Source organism: Micropterus dolomieu, linkage group LG22 (genome assembly GCF_021292245.1).
Source record: "Micropterus dolomieu isolate WLL.071019.BEF.003 ecotype Adirondacks linkage group LG22, ASM2129224v1, whole genome shotgun sequence".
Taxonomy (NCBI): domain Eukaryota; kingdom Metazoa; phylum Chordata; class Actinopteri; order Centrarchiformes; family Centrarchidae; genus Micropterus; species Micropterus dolomieu.
The window spans coordinates 22,931,590-22,956,112 of NC_060171.1; the positions used below are offsets into that span (position 1 = coordinate 22,931,590).

Genomic DNA, 24,523 nt, shown 5'->3' on the forward strand with positions numbered 1-24,523 from the left:
GTTTCCTCCAGCTGATAATGGAACGTGCCTCTGAATAAAATGAACATCCCGCCTAGATAACACCTACTGCTGTTCCTTCTGGGAGCTGTAACACATTATGCTCTCTCTGTCACAGCTGTGATGAATCATCCTCACAACAAGGATGATTGTGGAATGTAGAGAAGTGGGAGGCAAAGATTTAACATTTGCAGGCTCGCTTTCCAAAATCTCAGCCCAAAGGTATGTGGAAGTTAAAACAATATATGTCTATAGTGTAATATCAAAACGGAGTATTCTATTTATTTTTGACACGAATATGTCTAAATGTCTATGACATCAAAAAATGATTACATTGCATTAAAATCCTGGAGGTGTGAGTCCTCGTGTTTCCTTTCACAGGGTTTGACATCCGCCTACACTAACTGTTTACCGAAACCTGGCTTAATCCACTCATGTTTTCCCCTCCATCTCTTCCTCGCTCCCCATCCTTCGTCATGCCTCTCATCATTCATGCTGTGTACACAGTCTGTCCCTTTCTGGTTGCCCAGGCTCCTCCGGAGCTTGTTAATTGCGTTGGTGACACAGGTCTGTGTGTGAAGCAGCAGTAGTAATTGCTCTGGCCTGGCCTGAGGAGAGGAAGGGTACAACTGCCTGGCCTCCAGGTCTGCCCCGAGGCTACGAGATTAGATACATGCTTCCATGTTTGATGAGACGGATAGCATTAGCAGTTTTATCAGGGGCAGACTGTACCATCAAACTTGTACTGCTGTCCTCATCGGGGTTGCCAGACTATTTTAGTTCATAATATGTTGGATATAAATGTAATGCTACAGATACTGTATAAATATGGCATATATGCTTTCTTTGAAGTATAGTAGCTGGAAAACAGTTTGTACAATGTTGTGATGACCTTTAGATTACAGCAGGGGCACTGTGTTAACCATTCAGTTTATTTGTTTCTCCTCACCTTAATACAGGGAGCTCAAATGCCATCGCTTTTAATAATTTGTAGACTCACATGCAAGAGAGTTGCATACTTAAACACCTGCTGTTGTACAAGTAGCTTTCTCTCCGTTAGAAGCTCAGAGTCAGTGGCTCCCATTCATCAAGCTGTTTTGGAAAAGACTGGAGATGTTATCCTAAATACATCATGTGGAGGGAAACCTGTGAAATCACTTGACCACTGATATATAAAAACAGTCAAAGTGGTGCATTTTGGTTTATTTAAAAGAAAGCATGGCACTGTGTTAGCATACCTTGCTGAAATTTACCGAAGCAGAAGTTGATATCTTTGTTTCAGGGGTTGTGTCGAGTTGTGGTTCTAGCACACTCACACAAGGTGAATGGAGAAAGGAGGAAAAGATGAAATCTTAAGAAACACTTGTGGTACTGAGAACAATTAAGACCAATGAGGGCAACTGGAATTGGATGTGATTAAGGCAACAGGCCAAAACCAGGCAAGGTGGTTCAGTGGTTACAACAAGTAGGTCCTGGGTCCTGTTGAGACATACATGTTAGGTATTGGGAATGCACTTAACGTTATCCTTGACTAACACGCTGGCCTTTAGACCTTGATTTGGTTTCTTGGGGCTGCAACACAGCTGTCTACTGTTGCTAAATAGGTCAAATACAGAGGACACATTTACTCACAGTGATTAATGAAGTAGAACAAAACAGGTGTTGCTTGAGTTTTCAACTTCAAGGTTGCCTGAGTTGCTGCCAAAAGCAACTTGGGGGGGAGGGGGGGGCAGGCTATTGAAGTGTGCTTAAGTAAAAATAAGTTTTGTAAAGCAATGTATGAAAGCTATTTTGTTATCAGTCAGCTTTGTTTTAACCAGGAAAATTCAACTTCAGGATTCCAGTCTCTAAGATGATCAGTATTGTTCCCCACCCTGACCTTTCTCACCTGTTCTATTTCACACCCGGCTGCACAACGGCCACCCTCCAGTGTGGAACGGCACATTGAAATTCACGTGCACTGGACAAATCCACCAAACCCCTACCCTGTATGCAATATGTGGAGTATGTAGAGTTGTTCTGCCCTGCTTTTGATATTGCGTGAGCTGAAGCAGTCAGAGACATGGTATGCAAACGGCTGTTTGTACAACCACTACCGGGTGTGGGCTTGATGGCTTTGCTCTGATAAGCCAAAGTAGCACTGCTCCACAGTAGAGGGTTCTGCTTGTGCCCATGGGTTGTGCTGTGGCAGCCTAAAATTGAAGTAGTTATCTTTGCACCGAATCAGCAACTACACTCACAGAAGTGATTTCCAAGTAAATGTGATTGTGATTTTAGAGCTGTGATAAAAACCTTTGTTGTGAAATGAGAGTATGCCCGCTCTAACACAGTTTAACAATGCACTCTATCTCACTATCTGATGGGAAATATATTTTAGTACACTATTTTGTACAGTAGTGTACAAAGTGTGTTTCACAAGTGCGTTTGGATTTCTTTGTGAGGAGCAATGGGATTCTAAATGAATTCAAAGTTTAAAAAAGTAACTAGAAACTGTGTAGAAAATATAAACACAGGTATGTCTATCAGTAAGAATGTCTACAGTCGGCATGATTTTATCCATTTAGTTCTGTACCGACATGTTATTTTACTTTCTGTCCTCGTACTTACCGCCTACACAAAATGTTTCTTCTGCAGACTGCGATGACTGCTAAATCAAGATGACAAGCAGCTTAAAAATCAGATCCTAATTGCATGCTGTGATGATAAGACATTAACTAAACATGCACTTTTTTATGTATTTTCACAAGATTTTCTCCCTAAACAGGAGTCTTTCCCTGAACTGCAACCTCCTCTCAAGTGGAGGTTGTGTAGAACTGAGTATAAAATAAGAAATAAAACATGAATTTATTTGAAGCTGTTCATCCTTCTCTCTCTGTCATGGCCACATACTCTAACACCTCTGTTCCTGTTTTCTGTTGGTGTGTCTGTCACCTCTGTGGCGTTGCTACGCTTGTTCTCTAAAGCACCTATAGAGCGAACACTTGCAGGTATGGCAGATGTGTTCAAGATGCTGGTGCTAAGAGACTACAATCAATACACCATAGTGTTACATAGTAATACTGGATGGCCAGTACTGTGGCCCACAAACCCCCAGTAGACATCTGTTCATTAATTTTACAAAGTAAGTTACAGGATGAGAAATTGAAAGAGATGAAAGAGAAATGGTGAATTTTTTTTAGTTTTTTTTACCTTGGGAGTCTTGCCATTTTTGATGGATTTCTCCTACACTGGAGCGGCAAATTGGCAGAATAGACATTTCAGTGTGTTATGTTTGTGATTTAGCTTCTCCTTTTTTAGGGAGAGAATAAAAGGTGTGGTCTCGAGGGGCGATATTTTTCAGCAGAAAAAGACAGGACCACATTACAAAGAGCATAATAAATAATGTGTGAAATGAGGTGCATTTTGAGAAGTGGGAGAAATAAAAACTGTAAACAGGGCACGAGGCAGGTTCTGCACCTGGATCGGAGTTCTATTGCAGATAGAAAATGTTTTTTGATGTGTAGACAGACCTCAAAGCAGAAATATTGGTGTTATTGCATTCAAGGAGCCAGGTCTATTCATTACACCTTTCCCAGCTACTTTTTCTGTCAGTAGCCTAGTAGTCTGTGTTCAATCATCCTTAAGCAATATTGATGCATATTTTATTTGTCGTAGAGGAAATGGGACATGGGACTTATAACAAAGGGCAGATAATATGGAGATGGAGAAGAATGAAAAGTAATTCTATTCTGCAAACTGATTGCAGTAAACTGACACATCAGGGCCACTGTGAAACAATGGAGGGAAGTGAGCTTTGCTTTCAAGGCTAAGAAGAGGCTGATGTTGAATTCAAATCATGTATAATACACACAGGTAGCACAAAGGGATTAAATGTGTGTGTGTTTTTGCCACTTGTGTACACCTACGCCACAGGAGGCTGAAATCCTGTCTTTCTTCGATTTCATTGTCTCTCCAAAACAGGCTAACATCCATTAGCGCTGGCAGGCAAGGGATTGAGATGAATGTGTTCCAATTTTAACCACCCCTCTGAGTGCCCTGTAGGGTCTCGCGTGTATACAGGAGGACTGTGAAGTGAGAGCTGGAGCTGTCCCAAAGGTAGCATGGACTGTTTCAGAGTGGCCTTGTGATCTCTACCTATGGGTGGAATACCAAACAATCTATGAATGCGCTTGTAAGCTTTCATATACATAGTTGCAGAGACACCTGCATCCCTCTTCCAATCTGTTTTGCGCTTCCTGCACACATCCCTTGAGAAAACTCCACCTCCAAAGGTCATTCTCTAAAAATGTATGTAATCACTTCAAATGTGGCCACTCTATCTCCATTACCATGGGCCTGCATGACAGATAATGGGCAATAAGAGGGCAACAATATGCATGCTAACACACTGACTGAGAACCCTACCTGTTGAATCAGAGGAAAAGAAAAAAAAAACAGCTTGTTTCTTAAAGAGCCAGTCTCTGTTTATTCACATTGCACTTGAGTCATAGTTGCATTGTACACAGAATCCTTTCCTTGTGTAAGCTTTGTGTATGACTGAGTGGAGTAATGAGTGGGTACAATAAAACATTCTCCTCTCCCACATATTTAACATCTACTTTCTGCCTTTCTGTGGCCGCTTCGAGATGATGGTTTTCAAACCCGCAGTTGCCGCAGTCAATCAGAATGCTCATTTAACCCTGTGCCCACTTCAACGCACTGGAGGCCCCAATTTGGTGAACTGGATTTGACTTTAACCATGATAAATGAGTCGCCATTAAGATAACAATAATAAAATGGCTGTCTGATTAAACGAGCATCCAGTCATGTTAATTGTTCTTATGATGAAAGGTCAGGCTCAGCATGTGTCTAAGCCCAGGCGCCACGAGCAGTGGTATTTAATGAGACTTTCTCAATTAAATTACCCACAGGGAAACAAAGACGGAGGCCAGTGCTTTCTGCTCCCAACTGACATTTATAGGACATGCTGGGTACCTAAAGGTACTTTAGCAATGGAAGGCAGTTTGTCGCCCCATCAAATGTTATGGTTCAAAAAAATCATTATCATCGAATCACATAAATAATAATTTCAAGTGTGAGTAGTTAAGTTGTTATATCAGCAGTGCACAATGCGCCAACATGCACCCCTACCCTCTCACATGCTGGGTCTGGCCTTCCCCTTCCAACGTGCTGAGGTGCCCCCCTCCCCCTTCCCGCCCCTCCCATCTGAGGATTAGAAACGATCAAAGCTATGCTCATTCCATGCTCACATTTCCTCCCTCTTAACAGCAGGCGGGAAACCCCCAATCAGCCCACACACGCACACCTCTGTGTCAGCCAGCAGGGTAAGCTTCAGGCATGCTCGAGAGGGATGGGAGGTACGCAAGCAAACACTGCTTAGAAACTTTTTTTTACTGCGCATTAATTATCATGACAGTTCAGTGTGTTTTGTAGCCTCGTCCTGTCTGCGTCAGGGGGCTCATTTATAGGGGAATTTCCTCACTGTTTTGGATTTGAATAATTCCCTCCATGTTGTCCAGCTGGAGACATGTTTAGACTCTGGATCACGTTATCTTTATACTTCACAAAAGATGTCCTATATTTGAACTATGTTGCTCTTTTCCCCCGCTATTGACAGCCGCCCTCCTTTTCAATCACTGTATTTTACAGTCCCATAGCTTCCCCAGCGGTGACTCAAATGAGTCTTAATTTTTTTTGCGTGTGTCTGTCGCCTATGTGTGTGTATGTCTGTCTATGTGCATGCCAATAAATGACTTGGAGATGTGTGGCGAGAAAGCGGTTGATTTTTGAATATGAACATCTCCCATGGTGCTTTGGGGTTGGGGCCCAGCAGCAGTGGGCATTCAGCTGGTAATTCTTGATGTGATCAAAGGCCTCGGTCTCAGCAAGCTTGCCAACCACCCTCTCGCCGTTCCCCTTATTTTCCCTTCCCTCCCCTCTCCTCGCTGCTCCAGTCACAGCCCGGAGCAACCATGCGTGAGTTATAACCAAGTGGCGGTGTTGCTTATTGTCCCAGAGTCTAGCAGATCTTACTGGTCCCACCCTTCTGGTAACCCCTCACTGTGCTGACTGTTACCCCTTCAAATCCAACCTCTTCCTCTAATGGTCAATCTCCATGCTTAAGCAGCACACAGACTTAAAGAATCTCTTTCAGTCCTGGCGTTTCGGGAAACCTTTAGGCAGTCACAGTGCTGGTCCCTCTTGTGATCCTCCCCTGTGTTTAGTTTCTTGAACAGTTTTGAACTGCACACATAGTCCACTGTATCACGCCCTTGACAAAATCTCTCTTAACACCCATAACTTTCAGTTTAGTTAAGATATTTCATGCTCCCTTTCCTCCTAACACCCTTTTCACACACCCATCTATATTCATGCACTTGACTGCTGAATCTTATGTATGAACCAATTTTTTTTTTCTTGCCTGCTTTCTCCAACTTTTGTCCTCAATGTCTGTCTGCTGCTCCTTCTATTCTAATTCACACTTCAATAGCTCAAACGCGTCACTCACTCGCCGGCGCTGTGCATATTTGTTCATTCCAGCATCTCGTAGACATACAGTGCTGCTGTAATATTCTCAAGGTCACTCTCAATGTTACCCTCCCGCAAATCTGGGTCTTTTTTTATCTAACACAAATATAGCCAGGAGCACCGAGCAGTCTGATGAAAAATGCAGAATAGGGCCAGGGCATGGCAGGGAAGGCAGGGAATGAGTGGCCCACTTTGGCCCAAGAAAAAACACCTGCGACAGTTGGTGGTCGACTAAATGAAGGCAGTCTGTGGGTGTGAGCAGTGGGCCAAGCCAAAATGATTGCTATAAAACAGGCCAAGCCTGCTGGGAGGGCTGGTGCCTCTTTTCATCCTGGCCTCACTCCATCACATGACCTTCTGGCCCTGATGCTCTCGTCTCGTCCTCGTCCTTCTGCCCCCCCCCCCCCTCCGCTCACCCTCTGTGATATTCACACTCCTTCTATTCTTCAATATTTCATAAGATTTTGTCTGTGCAGTTGGTCACGTGTACCCACAATGTGAAGTGAAGCAAAATTGAATAGGTTCAGTTCTTTATTTCTGTTTAATCCCTGGCTCATTTTAATGTTGCCTTTGATAGCAAGGGTTATTGACTTTAATGTGAACACCCTTTTTGATAGATGATACTAGCAATGCCTGGCAGAGGCTAAGAGAAATTTAATTGACGGGGCGGACATTGTGTATCAAAGAAGCAAGACACCAGCCAAAAATCAATTGTAAAGAATTGTTTTAATTTGTGAGAAGTCTTTTTTAATGTGTAGAATTCTGGTGCGTGTGAGCTACTGACCAGAAGGTGTTTTGACTGAAAAGTCTTCATACATAAACCAATCCAAAAAGACACAGATAAGAAAAGAAGCTGTCAGGAAAATAATGTTTGTCTGTGCCTTCTAAAACAACATGACCATTGCAAATGTTTAAGGTTTGGTTAGATTTAGGAAACTAAAACTACCAAACAACCAATGCTGACTGTTGCAATGCAAACCTTTGTTATCTAAGTCTGAACAAACCAGCAATGCTATTGTTTTTAGTGATGCTATCGGTGAGGCTTCATGGTTGGCAGTGTTGGACAGCTAGTCCACCACTGATTTACTTCAGCAAATACTGGATGGATAATGCAATTTCTTACAAACATTCATGGTCCCAGTGGGATGAATCCTGAGAGTTTTTGGTTACCTCTTTACATTTCCTCTAGCGCCACCATGAGGTTAATCATTTTAGTTTTGTGTGAAATGACACTTGACCGCTGTTATGAATTCAGGTTCCCAAGAAGATGAATCCTATGACTTTGGAGGTCCACTGACTCTTCATCTAGTGCCCCCAGCAGGTCAAAAGTTGTCACTTATCCAGTGAAATATCTTTATTTACTAGATGGATTGGCAAACAGAGTCTGTAGTGGTCCCTTGACCTTTCATCATCTAGCGTCACCAGCAACTTGAGAGTTATAGTTCAGTGTGAATTCTCAATAGTTGACCTGAAGTTTGGTACAAACATTTATGCTCCCCGTGTGGTAATATGTTATGATGTATGTTAGATATATTAACATTGGTGTGCCCCTGAGTTTTCATATAATGCCACAATAAGGTCAGAATTTCAGTTTGTCCAATAGTTTTGTTTACGACCTAACACCTGCAAAACTAATGACATTCCCATCAGCCTCAGCTATACTGTACTGCATTTGGCTCTAAGCTCCACTGGCCCTGAACAGAGCCTCACAGAGGACAGTGGCAGTCTGACACACCGCCCCTGGTGTATCTGCTCTCTCTAATCAACCATCGTTTAAACTGAAATGACAATAATTTCATCATTATACAAGCAACAGTTTAGTTTATATTTTACCTAAATAGAGGGAATCTGAGTGATGAAACCTTGATAAGTGCTCACAGTTAACCAGTGTCTACAAATCATGTATAAATGAGAGAAGATTGCCCATTGCTCAGCTGGACTTGACCTTGTTTGAGGCTGTTATTTAGAAATGCCACAGCCTGTTGTTTGGAGACCAAATGTGACTACTGCGGCCTTGAGAGCCAGTTCACCACAGAGAGAAAACCAGTCCCCTCCATCTTTATGTCCGAGTTCATTTGGATCTTTACTCCGTCAGACAAAACTGCTGGTTGGTTTCCATTTAAATGACGTGCATGCGCAGTCCTGTTCCCTGTGTGTTTTCCTGTTAAAGAAGTGTTATAGTAAATCATTACATTTAATTGCAAAATTATTATTGCTCTTATTGTGGTATAATTCACCTAATTCACAATTTCCATTTGCATACAGCAGTTTAAGCCACCAGCTGTTTTACTCAAATAGTCCAGGTATTAATCTTATATTTTGATAATCATGTGACTATATTTGTCCATTACAATTATGTTGTGCCAGTTCTATAGTTGTCATATTTATTATCATCCTTGTGTTTTGCAGTTTGCTATGTTAACGCATTCCAATCTATACATCATTTTGTCTAGCTTAATTAAGAAAGTATTTGTTGATGCTTCAGGCGTTTCTCAATCAAATTGTTATTGGCCCCTGCCTCTGAAATCCCAAATCAATATCTGTTCCTCATTTGATTCTCAGCCTGGGCCTTATAGATTGACAGTCGCACACAGCGTGCACTCACTCACACACACACACACACACACACACACACACACACACGTACACATACACTCACAACCCTTCCCATCTTCCTCTGATTCAATTGTTGATGCCTATCTGATCACCAGGCCAGACGTCACCTTTGGTAACTAATGTCAGGGGAGCAAGGCATTGATCACATAATTGAATGATTATTAAATTGATGCTCTTGGAGGAGCATGATTGAGACTCTGGGTGAACCTGAGTGCTGGCAAAATTCTGTAAGTATGCAAGGATGTATAACTGTGTGTTTGTGCATGATTGTTCACATAAGCTTGCATGTCAATGTGTGGTGTGAGGTGTGTATATTCGCCACCAAAGTCAACGGGCCTGTAGAAGCATTTGCTGAATTCATTAGCGCGTTGTCCCTTGATGTGTCCTCCTTTCTGTTTTTTCTCTCTACTTTTCTGACTCAGGCGCTTACCCACAAAGATGTCCTTCACATCGGTACACTGGTTATTAAATGTAAGATGAATGTCAAGGTCCTTTAGGGGCCATGGCATTTCACAGCTACCTCGACAGCAGGCTGGCATGACAAGGACATGAAGCACTCATGAGTTGTATTACTGCTCTCTCACCCTCGTTTCACACTGTCATTAGATAAAGTGATGCATTAGCAAAGCTCTCACAGACAGTGTCGGCTCATGTTGGCAAAGTTACAGTATATGTACTTTTAGAAATACACACAGCTTGCATATAATACATTACATTCCTCTCGTTTGCTATCTCAATCAATGCTCTCCTGATTCATTCTCTGTTCTGTTCTGTTTCTCACACCTTCTTTATTTCATCGCTGGCTTTCCTTATCCACCTCCTTGATACCTTTCTTGCCGCTGGCTGCCTTACTCATGCTCCTTCCCTGCTGCTCTATTAGTGTTGTTTTCTCTCTCCACACCCACACATGCACACACTCACATAGACTCCCTTTGTGCTGCTCCCATTATACATTACCCTTACCTCTCGGTACATCTCTGTCTGAATCTCTCTCTCTCGCTCTCTCTCACAGTGCCACCACTCACCCACAGGCAAAGTCATTCCAGGTTGCTGCCCCCCCCCCTCCCTTTTCGCCAGTCAGAGCGTCTCACTACCTCAGAGTCATTTTCCAAATTTGGCCACTAATTGGGTTCTCCTGCGATTAAGTCAATAACAACCTTCATATTAGAGTTTAATGTCCCCTAATGAGTCCATTTGTTGGCCTGCGGCTAATTAGGTCGGAACTGTTTATAGATAGCCTAAACTAATTGATGGGCATTACTGAACCTCTGTGTGTCAATCAGTAATGTAGTTGAGGCCATTTCTGCTTTTAACTTGCAGCCCTCTAATGCAGAGCCCCCCCAAGAAGAGATTATACTGTTCTGGTTCATGGATCAGGCTGTATAATTTGTGAAACAGCTCAGCATTAACATTAATGATAACTCCAGGGGAGCAGAATGAAATCCATTTAACACTGACTGACAAATTTTCTTCCTCGTCAACAAGCATTTAGTTTTATTAGTGTTGATTGTATTCGGGATTTGTGTTGAGGAGACTGGTGTCTGCTTTTATTGTTGCTGTGGCAGCCATTAAAATATTCATATCTGCCAACAGACTTTTCAAAAGTGGTCACACAGTGCACATGCACCACCATTCAACATCAAGAGTCATCATAACAGATACATAAGGCCCTACAGGCAACAAGGAGGGGACATGAGGACAACAGGCCCCTGCAGAAGCTATCAGGCTTGAATCTTTGGCATGGTTTTAACAGATCCGACTGACATGCCAAGACCCTCCCCTGGAGTTTGACTCTGCAGTGTGTAGATGAATATAAAGTGAGCTGGAGGAGCCTGATATTGGGACTCATCCCAATCATATGCCTCCAGGTTAGCATGCTATCAAAAGGAGAGGCTTGTTTCGAAGCGAGGTTGTCTGTCTGCACACAGCTGCAGTTCTATGATAAAGAGGAGAGAGGTTTGATAGGTGAAGCCTCCTGTCCATCCGTCCCTCTCTCTGTCTCACTCCAATACACTTCAACTAAAATTGGCATGAAAACACCAAAGCATAAGGATACTTCCTTTCTTGCTTTCTGCTTTTTATCTCTGTATGTATGCGTTCTGTGTTTCAGTGCCTGGACTGTGCTCTGTCTGGGTTGTTAAATATTGAAGCCCTCACTGTGTGGAAGTTACTACTGTAGAGCTGAGTTTGTATCAGAAAACCGGAAATACAATTTTAAAAAAGGAATTTGTTTCTGTGCGTCTATTTCTTACTTTCTGCGCAACCCCTACATTTCTTTCACGCTTTGATTTTCTGCAAGTATTTGCCTCTTAACTTTCATCAAGGCAAACCATCTGTCAAAAGATTGCTCTAAATAGTTTTCCCCTGTGCCATCTGTTGCCTCCACATCTAGTTTTTACAGTTTCTAAATATTTTCATCCCTATCAAAAACACCTCAGCAAGCGAGCAATATCTGGCCGCTTGCTGGCACACAGCAGGAAAGTGGCATTATGGCTTGCCACATGTGCCATAAAAATTTCCTTATTTAACAGAATGGCACAGGATACCCTGAGATGGCTACATGCTGCTGTTGTGCTTACTGAGAACAAAGTCGATAAAGTTCAAAATAAGACACAAACACAAAATGACAGAATTAATTAACAGATATGATAAAATTAAATTACTGATATGAAACAGAAACAAAAATACGTCTTTAGTGGTCCTTTATCAAGCTAAACAAGTATTGCCCCTAAAAAGACAAAATTGTACTTAAATGTGTGTACTCGGTGAGAGAGGTACAGAATGGGAAGTCCATACATCAGGTGGCAAGGGACATGAAGATCAACAGGATGACTTTTAAGAGATACACAGATATGAAACATATTAAAAGTCTAGCTGCAAAATCTCCTGATCTAAGTGCAATTAAATGTTGTGAAGTTGGCACAACAAAATGACATTGATGTCCCTGACCCCCATGTGGCTCAGCTTATCCTGTCACTAGGCTCAACTCACGCCTCACTGGGGGCAAGTTGAGTTAAAAACTGTTCATTTTAGATCCAAAGTGATTATTCCCAGGGATGCACCACATCCTAAAATGTACATATTTTAGATGGAGACCTTATTATCATGTCCTCACTTTAAAGATGCCTCAAGTAAATACTGGCTTAACTCACCCCGCACTACCTTACAGCTGTCCTTATTTACAACCGTGCTGAATTACACTCGTACATAAAATCATACATAATGTTGCTTTAATGCTGAGATAAAGCTTCTTTCACACTTCGTTTTTTGCCTCAGTTCATCTGTAAATAAAGCTAACAAGGCTAACGTTTGTGGAAAAGGACCTCTAGTTTTGAGGACACTTAAGGAATGGTTTTACCTGACTGGAAAACCGGCCTGATGGAAACAAAGAGAGCAGGTTTCACCAAGTTTTCACCTGTAAAACTAAATTAATTCTCAAAACGAAACCGTAACTCTAAGATAGTTTACATTTGTTTCATTGTATGATAATTCCATTTGATGTTGGTGTAAATTTTGGATGAACTTGGATGTTAACGATGATGATGTTAGATCAGTAGTTCTCAAACTGGGGGCAGAAGCACTCTGATGCTGGCAAGGCTATTTGGCAAACCTGAATCTTTGGTTTATTTCAATTGCCCATATTGTTAATGATTGATAAAAATGAAAGCCATATTTTGAACCGCTGTGTTAGAAGGATGGAGTGAAGGTTCATGACCAGAAGCTGGTTTCAAAGATAAAGTGAGCTGGATTACACTGTATTCCCGAACAGCGCTGCTAACTCATAAGCATTATGGGTGAAGCTCTCAAAAACAGGTAATGCGAATAATGCTGTTTTAATTGTATGTGCATCATTGTTGAGTGAACATTATCTCACTGATAACTTTTGAGTGTACAGAGTGATGCAGCATCTGACGTCATCAACGTCAGAGAGCAAGACGAATTTGCAAGTAACGAAGCAAAACTTTTACTTAATAACGTAATTTACAAAGTTTGATAAAACCTAGTTTTCTTTACAGTGTGAAAGTGTTTTTTTTTTTGTTCTGTGACTTGGACCGTGCACTGGAATAACCGTGTCAGTATGTGCAGGCAGTTTGCCGCGTTACTGTTATGCTAACATTAGCTACCGTTAGCTAAAAAGTAGCGTCAGGTATCACCAGTGACTGAAACCTTTCCAGACAGTCGTCAACACCTATTATTTTTACATCTGGGGCTTCTCCTTGTTGTGCTCCGTGTGCTTTTGTCTGGTAAGTGAAAAAGTTCTGTTTTCATGCGCAGAAATGTTAACAGAAAGGCTAAAGTTACAGTCATGGCCAAAAGTGTTGGCACCCCTGAAATTTTTCCAGAAAATCAAGTATTTCTCACAGAAAAGTATTGCATTAACACATGTTTTGCTATACACATGTTTATTCCCCTTGTGTGTATTGGAACAAAACCAAACAAAGAAGGAAAAAAAGCAAATTGGACATAATTGCATACAAAACTCCAAAAATGGACTGGACAAAATTATTGGCACCCTTAACTTAATATTTGGTTGCACACCCTTTGGAAAAAATAACTGAAATCAATCGCTTCCTATAACCATCAATAAGCTTCTTACACCTCTCACCCGGAATTTTGGACCACTCTTCCTTTGCAAACTGCTCCAGGTCTCTCATATTGGAAGGGCGCCTTTTCCCAAAAGCAATTTTAAGATCTCTCCACAGGTGTTCAATGGGATTTAGATCTGGACTCATTGCTGGCCACTTCAGAACTCTCCAGCGCTTTGTTGCCATCCATTTCTGTGTGCTTTTTGAAGTATGTTTGGGGTCACTGTCCTGCTGGAAGACCCACGATCTCGGACGCAAATCCTCAGATTTCATGGTGCCTTGCACACAGTCAAGGCACCCAGTGTCAGAGGCAGCAAAACAACCCCAAAACATCTTTGAACCTCCACCATATTTGACTGTAGGTACTGTGTTCTTCTCTTTGAAGTCCTCATTCCGTTTTCGGAAAACACTAGAATGATGTGCTTTACCAAAAAGCTCTATCTTGGTCTTATCTGTCCACAAGACGTTTTCCCTGAAGGATTTTTTTTTTGTTAATTTTTCTCTCCTTGGAATATGATGCTGTTTTTTCTATCTAAGTCTGATACTGGCATTTCTGTTTTTTATTGTTATTGTTGACGAGTCTGATACTGCTTTGGCTACTCCTGTTTAAAGCTGTTCTTAACTTTGCTGTACTTTTCTATGCTGTGCTGTTATGCATGGTATTATTGTCTTTTAATTCTGTAAAGCACTTTGGTCAGTCAGTGGCTGCTATAAAACGTGCTATATAAATAAAATGAACTTGAACTTGAGGCTTACTCAAGTACATTTTGGCAAACTGTAGTCTTGCTTTTTTATGTCTCTGTGTCAGCAGTGGGGTCCTCCTGGGTCTCCTTCCATAGCCTTTCATTTCATTCAAATGTCGACGGATAGTTCGTGCTGACACTGATGCAGCCTGAGCCTGCAGGACAGCTTGAATTTCTTTGGAACTTGTTTGTGGCTGCTTATCCACCATCCAACCTTTCCTCAATTTTTCTCTTCTGTCCACGTGCAGGGAGATTAGCTACAGTGCCATGGCTTGCAAACTTCTTGATAATGCTGCGCACTGTGGACAAAGGAACATCTAGATCTCTGGAGATGGACTTGTAACCTTGAGATTTTTGATATTTTTCCACAATTTTGGTTCTCAAGTCCTCAGACAGTTCTCTTCTCCTCTTTCTGTTGTCCATGCTTAGTGTGGTACACACAGACACACAATGCACAGACTAAGTCAACTTCTCTCCTTTTTATCTGCTTTCAGGTGTGATTTTTATATTGCCCACACCTGTTACTTGCCCCAGGTGAGTTTAAAGGAGCATCACATGCTTGAAACAATCTTATTTGTTCACAATTTTGAAAGGGTGCCAATAATTTTGTCCAGCCCATTTTGGGGGTTTTGTGTGCAATTATGTCCAATTTGCTTTTTTTCCTTCTTTGTTTTGTTTTGTTCCAATACACACAAGGGGAATAAACATGTGTATAGCAAAACATGTGTTAATGCAATACTTTTCTGTGAGAAATACTTGATTTTCTGGAAAAATTTCAGGGGTGCCAACACTTTTGGCCATGACTATACTTGAAGCTCTCTGGCTAACACATTAAGGTAACGTTAACTTTGCACTGTTAGGAACTGCTGTTAACTTAGTTAACGTTGCTTAGCCCTATAACGTTACTGTGGAGACAGTCAGCTCTGCGTTCATATAAGTTAATAAGCTGTGTCTAAACGCATTGTTTGTAGTAAGATGTAAGGTTCCTCAAAAAGTCAAAACATTCATAATGTGGAACAATATAGAGCCTAGTTTCACTGATACGTAAAAACACTGTGTAATTATTATGTTTGTATGATAAGTATTTAATAGGTTTATATTTAACTTATATCAGTTGTAATCTGTTTTAATAGATCTGTCCTCTCAAGTGAACCTGAGCGCTGAGTTTCCTCGAGCTCCAAAGACATCTCGGTAAGATGTGTCGTGAAATAGTATTGATGCATGGCTGAATGTTTCATTTTATCAGCGGTGAACCTAATAAACCCCTCACCCCTTCAATTGCAGACACAAGTTGCCTCATCTGAAGTGACTGTAATATGTATGTATAAAGGAACATTTTTCCACTGTGGTAATAAAGGTTGGTGAGGAATGTTCAGTTTTTATTTAAATTTTATGTCATTATTTGTTGATTTTGGCAGATGTAGTTTGAAGTCAGGTGAACTGTATTGATAAACAGCTGAGTCTCTTTTATTTAGCATGGCCTCACTGATATAAATGGGATGGACAAAATTTCAGAAACACCAGTCCATGTGATCCCAAATGATCATACAGTTGCAACAAAAACTGAACATTATCATTTTCATGATGGGAGGATTTATTGCATGAATATTGGATTAGACTGTATATTAAGCTAGATGTACCTAATAAACTGGTAAAGACTAAATACATTTATCACATTAACTCTGCCCATTTCACATGTTTGTGAGAAGTGTTTACATGGCCATTACTTTGCAAACTAATCAAAAGTTGGTGTTCAAGGTATGTTATCAATTTGCATATTTCTGTATGTATGTTGTAGTATGTTGACTTTTTATACTGAATAGATTTGAAAGACTTGACTGTTAGATACTGTGTGTCTGCAGTCAATTGCTAGCTTGCTAATCAGACATACTGGGGATAAAAAAAAAATACTACATTGCTATAACTGGAGCCAACATTTCCATCCATCCATCCATCCATCCATCCATCGTCAACCGATGTGTGTACAGGGACGCGGGGACACCATTTCACATTTACATTTTAACATGAAAGATGATATTTTAGCACTGACTTGCAACGTAGGAGGGATAGTGTACTGTTTTAGAAAAGTGCATTAGTCCAGCTGTGACTGTGAAATTTTATAATGAATATGTATATTTAGCAATTTAGTCTCAGATTTCTTTTAAACATTTCAGAATGATTGGCAGTGATCAAAATCCAAGAAAACTGTAGATCTATTACAGCATTAAGTGCAAACATTTTTCACCATAGGCTCTGTTAAAGGCTATTATAAATGTATGATGAGATGGTTGAATGACATAGACTTTATGGTTCTTAAACTATTTAGTACCTGACTGAAATTCTGTCTCAACCCTGTTCAGACCAAAAATGACACTTGAGAGAAAACACAAGGGTCTGTGTTGGTGTGGGAATGTTGCTTCAGATAGAAGCTAAATGATGAAATATTATACAATTAGTCTAATTTAAAAGATATTTGATTGGCTAACTCAGTTCTTTGCCACATAATCTTTCATTTTGATGCAGCAAAGTCAGGTTAAAGAAAGTTGCAGGATGACTCTGCATTTTCTTTTCTTGTCAATGCAGGGGTCCATGTCCATTTCCCAGGTAAAAACTGTATTCTTTTTGCCATATAGCCAGCCATATTACATTGCATTACTGCCCAACACCATCAATGATATAAGTGTCAATGGTACAGGTTTCATTTTTAGCAATTTCCGGGCAATGCACAGTCTGTTGACTTTTTAAATGATGTGCCAGATGAATGAAAAATCTGCGCTTAGTCCAAGTTTCTCGAAATTCACATTACTCATAGGAAAAGGTAGATGTCAGTCCTGCAATGTGATCTGGTAAAGTGTGTTTAATGCAACACAGGGCCAGTGAGCTCTTCCGTGTCGTAGTCTACGGCTCAATAGATCTTGTTGACTTGAGCTGAGACAACTGCAGAACCCACACTTCATAGGATAACTGCAAGGACAATGAGAAATAAAAGGCAAATTAGTCTATTTACTTTTAATGGATCTATACAACAAAATATTTTTACACACTTTAATAGTATACTGTGCACGACCACACTGCCTTCTATTCAGGCTGTGCATATACTGTATTTCCTTACAAACACACACCTTACCTTCTCTATTGTGTAGCATGTTCGAATGCACTTGATTTACCATCTCTTTCGCACTCGCTGGCTTCTGGCTCGCAGACTGCGAGGAGATATTCCCTACAAAAAAGTCTACAAAAAGTTTACGTTTATTTCCCATTTACAATTTTTAATTCAATACACTTTTTGTGTACATCAACTTACAGTCTGCTAGCTGTCTGTTCTGTATGTGTCCCGAAAAAAAATTATAAAAAATGATTTGAATGGTAATTTTGGAGGCTGTAATTAGTGCTGCTGTTAAACTATTCTGGGATGTACTGAAAGGTGTTTCTTATATTCTGTTCATCCCATTTCATTTTGGGCGGCTGTGGCTCAGGAGGTAAAGCGGGTCGTCCGTTAATCGGAAGGTCGGTGGTTCTATTCCACGGCTCCGCATGTCAAAGTGTCCTTGGGCACAGAGGAACCCCAAATTGCCTCTGATCACTGTTCCATCAGGGTGTGAATTTTTGTGCGATTAAGAAGCCCAGGGCATAGAAAGGGCTCTGTGAATTGGTGAATGCAGTGTAGAAACCATTACATATTATAGGAGTACAAAATGACCATTACAATAAATTAACACCTCTCTAAAACATATTCAATAAAAACTGAACATCATTGCAGGAATGTTGTGTTATACTGCATTAGTTCTATCTAAGTTTACCTTATAAACTGGCAATTGAGTTTATTATAGATGTAAATGCACGACAACACGCATATGTACATACCTGTCTAGCACACAAGAGTGTGTTGTGGTTGGTGGAACCTCAGTACACCTTTCCTGGTGGGACTGACCACGGAGCAGCATCTAGCTTCACAGGACAACTGCAGTAAGAATAAAACATTTTGAGATAAACAAATTAGTTGTTTTACATTTTGTGAGGAATGCAGGGTCAGCGTTGTGAACGTAAAAATGCACAAATGTATTGAACACCAGGGTTGGGAGGATTACTTAAAAAATGTAATCCAGTACAATTACAAATTACTTGCTAAAAAATGTAGTATGTATTAGTAACGTAATACAAGTACCACAAAATAAAAGTAATGTAATCTGACTGCTAGTTACTTTTGGATTACTTCAGTGCCAAACGGGCAAATGAAGACGAGTATCACTGATGCATTTTCTGCTCATTGTATATTTAAAGAAAACATATACAAAATCTTCCATTCCCATGAAATCAAAATCCATGTTTAAATGTTTTTATGCTTTGCACTATGGCAGTATCTGACCCATCAATGACAAAAAAGGTGTTTTGTAGCTATTCTTGATGATATTTAACAGTTTGTCATTTGGAATAGCATTTTAAAATGTTGATGACTCATTCTGCACTTGTATTAATTTAGCATCCAATTAAAAGATTTCTCAATATAATACTGCTGAAGCACAGTGTTTCTGGGACTGGGCCCCACAGGATTACTGTACTGTAAAAAAACTTTAGTGAAACTGGATCATATCTGATGGAGAAATATTAGAAATATGGAGAAAATATATTCTAGTTTTCTCTCTGATGTCCTCCGGCTGCTCTGCCTCAACTCTGAGTTTCCTGATGGACAGATAGCTTCAACGTTACTTGTTGCTTAAGTTAGTTAACAGCTAACTAGCTGCTGTTATTAGCACAGTTAACTGTTAATGTAACTGCCGGTTTTCATGACAGGGGCGGGGGGCAGCAGGGAATGATGGAGTGGTGCGGTTCCTGATTGGTAACGGAGCCTGGCGAGTGGCCAACAAAACCTTGCTAAGCAGCCTCCCAGTGAACACGCCATGAACAAGACCTAACACAGTCTCAGAGACCAACAGGGAATCCTGTACTGAGATGTTTTACACAGAGCTTCCTTGTGGATAGCTTTCCTTTTTGCTAAACCGCTAACTGTAGCCTATCACCTGTATGTTAGCTTGGTCGATTAGCCGTGCTGCTAGTTCAGTTAGCTTACTCAGCCCCGGGTGCCAAGAAACACGGCAAGAAAACCACATCAGGACTGTATTCCCACTGGCCTCTGTCGGTCTCGGAGGCTGTGTATGCTGTGCTCGCCTCGGTTCCGGTCCGGCTGCCGTGTTCACTCACTGAGAGCTGAAACCAGTCCGCACAGTGTCTGCATGACGGGGAGGGGGCATAAACACGCATACAGCGCTACTGGCGACTGTAAACGCCAATCAATGTCAGCGACACGTCCCTCCCTAGCTTTGTGTTTCCACAGAAACACATATAATATAGACTGTATATTAAAAAACATACGGAGGCAAATAACACTGCACTTTCTGTTTCTTAAAGTAATCCCTATGAGTAATCCCCAATTTTACAAAATGTACCTGTAATCTGATTACATCTTATTTTTTCTCTCAGGGAATACAGTTACTTTTTTTGTATCCTGATTAAGTAACGCCGTTACATGTAATCCATTACTTTTATATTATTTTATATATATTATTAGAGTAATGGATACACTCTCACAGTTGTCAGTTTATTAGGTACACCAACAACTAATCCAGTGTAATACAACAGCTCTGAAATTATAAATCCTTTCTTTATGAGGACTATTATGAGTTTTAAATTTTTTGAGTCATGGCATACTTAGTTACTTTACACTGAGAAGTATTTAGTTCATCCTATACATATATAAAAAAAGTACAGTTGAAAAAATGTTAAGAACACCTCCCAGTATAAACTAGTGCGGTTGACTAGCACCATAAACAGCCTCCAAATTGACTATTAAAATAATTAAATACCTCTTTCAAACAGATTAAATAAACTAACCAACATAATACCAATACCTGTTACAGAAAGGTTATAATGCAGAGCCACTGCATTAGTTTTGTCTTAAGTGGACCTAATCATTTCTAAAGAGTGTAGCATAAATGCCTTGACAAAATGACATGGTAGGTCGGGCACACTTAAATACATTTATGGGAAAACCTGTAGGCTATATGGCCATAAAAAAAAAATTGCGCTAGTTAGCAGTATTAATTTTGATGTAATACATAAACGAATAGTGGTTCAAAATTCTCTGACCGTGACAATCTGCTGTTTTGTCATTGACGCTCCATGAGCATTAATAAAGCTCAAAATATATTTAGATAAATATTCCAGAGAATGGGTGTTGTCTTCCTTTCCTGAACCCCCCATGTGCAGTGTAGCTAAGGTTAGCTACAGCAAAGTCAGTGTTGGTAATGACCGGAATACGACCAGAAAGTGGTGGTTCGTCAATGTTATGCCTGCTCACAGGATGTCCAGCGGATTTAACCAACATAATCCATGTGGACAAAAAAAAATTATCAAACCCAGTAAGTTTATGTTTACCATGCTAACATTAACTGACTATTTAGTTAGTATTCAAGCTACTGTGTAGCATCAAGCACACGATTAAATAAAAAATTAAACATGTGACTACTGCAAAGCCAGACTTGCAGTGCTATATTCAAACAAAATACTCACCTTTTTGACTTCAGGTTCTCCAGAAGAAAACAGGAGAGCTGCCCTGGCATCTCCAACACTAACATCTTGATGACTACCCCTGCAGGACTGCTTAGGAAACCCCATTCTTAGCGTGAAGCATACACAGGGTACTTGACCTGGCATCAACTTGAGTTGGCTCAGCTCCAACTACAATTTCAATGTTGTGCCGCAATAAATTTTGCATTGAGACCAACTTATTTGAAGAAACTTTGGGCACAAATTTTACAATGCCATTAAGTATTATTTGTTCAGTTTACTCATAAATATAAATTAAGATGAGCAATTTCAAGTTCTTATTTTTACGTGGTGCATCACTGGGAATAATCACTTTGGATCTAAATTAAACAATTTTCAAAACATGACTTTGCAAAAAAAGTGGTCTCTTATTGTCTCAACTTGCACCCAATAAGGGGTAAGTTGAGCCTAGTGAGAGGACTAAGCCACAAGGGAGTCAGGTACATCAATGTAATTCCGTTGTGCCAACTCAATTGTTAGTTCTCAACATTTCATTGCACTTGGTGAAACATTGCAGCTGTAATTTTGATATGTCTCCTAGTTGAATGTATCTCTTTAAAGTCATTCTGTTCATCTTCATGTCTCTTGCCACCTGATGTATGGACTTCCCATCCTGTACCTCTCCCACTACTCTGTCCAAATCCATAAGAGGAGTTGAAGCCATGTCTATAGCTTCATATTGTAATTTCCTAAAACACTGGGAGATTTTCTTAGACTTATCTATAAACGTATAGACACACGAATCAAGACTCATTGAACATAAAAAAATACTTTGAATGGCAAATATCTTTTTAAAAATATATTAAATGTGGTTATCACTTTATCCATGGGTCTCTCTCTATCACAGGTTGAGTAAATGGATTATTTTTCAAAAATGTGTGGTAGCTCAAATCACCCTGCTTTCCCAAACAGTATTATATTCCATTAAGGAAAGTGTGTTATGTAACTTTACAGATACCTTTTGTGGGCCGACTTTATTATAAAATAATAGACTTGGACTGGTGTGGTTCTCATAATAGGCCATCCTCATACTGGAATTTACAGTGAGATTATTAATCTCATATTATGCATTTTGTCAATGCTGTGATCTGTTGTCTCTTTAGGTCTAGCTTTCCCTTTTTCTATTAGTGTTTTGAGACACATCCCATGCAAAGTTTGATTAACAGGTAGTTCTTGGGAAATTAATCTGGAAATGGTCCTCGCCCAGGCATCTCTCATGTTTTTCATATGAAGGAAACCATGGCAGTGATGTTGCCCAGCAAGCAATAGCCGTCATTTCACCGTTAAGGTTTACTATAGACCTGACTTAGTCCGGCTATGAGTAACCCACTTCTAGCTTTACATGTGGTTACATGACGTTTTTGCCAAAATAACTTGCAATGTGTATGATATTCCATCATTTAAGCAAGGTCTACAGTGATTACAAAATTTTTTGTTTCATTTCACATGATTTACGTGCAGCCTGTGCGTAGACACCATTTAGCTCGTAGACAGACCGGCTATTTGTAGCCCACTTTTAGTCAAAAAAGATTAATAGTGGTTTTTGCCCTGGCAGCACGTGAGATGGTTGCTATCCCATTATTTTTGCAATGTCAATAATATCGACAAGATCTATATGTAGCCACGATTTAGCTCTTATTTGGACAGGCTACGTGTAATCTGTTTTTAGCCCACCCAGCGACATAGAGGCAATCAGTGGTCTAAAATCAACGGCTTGGCTGTAGCCCTGTTTCAGACCAAATTGGTTACATGTAGTTTTCACCCATGCAGCTGTTGAGGTGCGTGATATAATGTCATCAAATGCAAGTAAACGTTTGAAACATTTAAATCATCTTTATTTTCGCTCTAACGTTCACAACATTAACTTTCATTTTAATTTAAAACAAAATGCAATTACTATTTTCAACCGCTAGATGGCAGCTGTAGCCCTACTGACACGACTCCTGGCAACGCGAGACTTCAAAGTTAGTATACATCAGAGTTGCCAGATCTCGCGATAAACACATCCGCCATTTTTAAACGAGGGATACGTTACGACTTCGGCCTTTCAGCGAGCAACGGGCGAGAGTTTACTGAAAACACTGGAAGCGAAAAGACATTTACTTTGGTCTTGTAAGTATTTGTGTCTTTGTTTGACATGTCTTCATTATTTATCTACATTATATGTTAACGTGTAGGAACCGTGACATTTCAGCGGGTAACAGTGTAACGTTAGAGTAAGACACGTTGTGGTTAGCTTAACATGCTGCATGCAAGTGTAACTTAACGTTACTGTAACGTTACTCCATGATACCCACGGGTTTCCTCGTGCCCTTACTCTATATTATCTGAATTCAGAGGTTGTGAACATAAAACATGTGCAACCTTACCTGTTATAATTTGTAATGAAAGCCACACATATTTTACTCACTAGATCATTATGATATGAAAATATGAGTTTTTGACTTTTGACACTAAATATTTATTGCAAATTCTCCAGCATACAGTCAGCAAAGCAAACAATAAATATTCAGAACAGAACACTTACATTCACAGCACATAGCTCTCTCAGATAATAGAGAATAAAAGCAACTTTCTCTATTTGGTTGTTCTAATGCAACATGGCTAAAACATGTGTCCTGTTCAAGTATCTTTATATTTTCCATAGAGATAAATGGGTCAGTAATAAATACTTTTAAATTAAAAAGAAAAAAAACGTTATAAATGATTTTTTTTTTAAACCTTCATTAGAATGATAATTAGAAATATACTATATGTTTTCATTTAAAATCATTTGATGATAGTAGTCATGTCTTATGGGAAAACAGTGAACATAGTCAAAATATAATGTTTATTTATATTCATATTCTTACATATTCAACAGTTAGGGATCCAATTTACCCAAGAGACTGGCGCCAACCGAGAGACCCATCTGATGCTCTTGCTGCATCAAGTAGCAGCGTAGATGAAGATCTAGATTTGGATGTAACGTTAGCCAACCAATTTATTTTATCATTATTTATGTTTTTATTATTTCATGTTGTTAAAATTGTTTGTATTTTCATATATATATGAACTGTTTTGTATTTATAATATTTTAGCAATAATTCCTTTATATTTTCATCATGTTGTATTATCTTAAGTTGTCTATGTTGTAATCCTTTTTCTTAATAAAATCTTTATATTTAATTTGTTTGGACGGATTACCATTTGTGAGAACCAACCAACCAAAAAAATCCATTAGCCACTATTCTGTTGTCTATTAAGAGGTAGATATGTAGTCCTTTAAAAGCTGTGTATTTTGGTCTATTCTTGGGCTATGGTTAGACATCTGTTAACTTTTCACTGACAGCCCAAATTCAGCCCTGTTTTAGCCTAGATGTCTGGGCTCTGTTTAGACGTCAATTAGACGTCTTTTAACCGTGAAATTGCTTGCTGGGTATTAAGCTCTGACACTCATATTGTAGCTGG

General features: G+C 39.9%; 1 protein-coding gene and 1 long non-coding RNA gene across 3 annotated transcripts in view; one reads left to right on the top strand and one right to left on the bottom strand.

Moving 5' to 3' along the window:
- Positions 1-16,043: 16,043 nt before the first annotated feature.
- LOC123962004 lies at positions 16,044-21,127 on the bottom strand. Of its 2 annotated transcripts, none has more exons than XR_006822822.1 (4): positions 21,038-21,127; positions 18,335-18,431; positions 17,598-17,702; positions 16,044-17,434 (listed from the first exon to the last, which is right to left on the bottom strand). It is a non-coding gene; the product is annotated as an uncharacterized LOC123962004 (long non-coding RNA). The 2 variants fall into 2 exon arrangements; XR_006822823.1 differs by lacking the exon at positions 21,038-21,127 and adding an exon at positions 19,489-19,756.
- A 2,014-nt stretch (positions 21,128-23,141) lies between these two features.
- ldlrad3 (low density lipoprotein receptor class A domain containing 3) overlaps positions 23,142-24,523 on the top strand; it is a 92,050-nt gene continuing 90,668 nt past the window's right edge. Inside the window, exon 1 of the mRNA XM_046037861.1 lies at positions 23,142-23,185. The gene's annotated coding sequence lies outside the window, so the exon portion shown is untranslated. The remainder of the gene's footprint in view (positions 23,186-24,523) is intronic.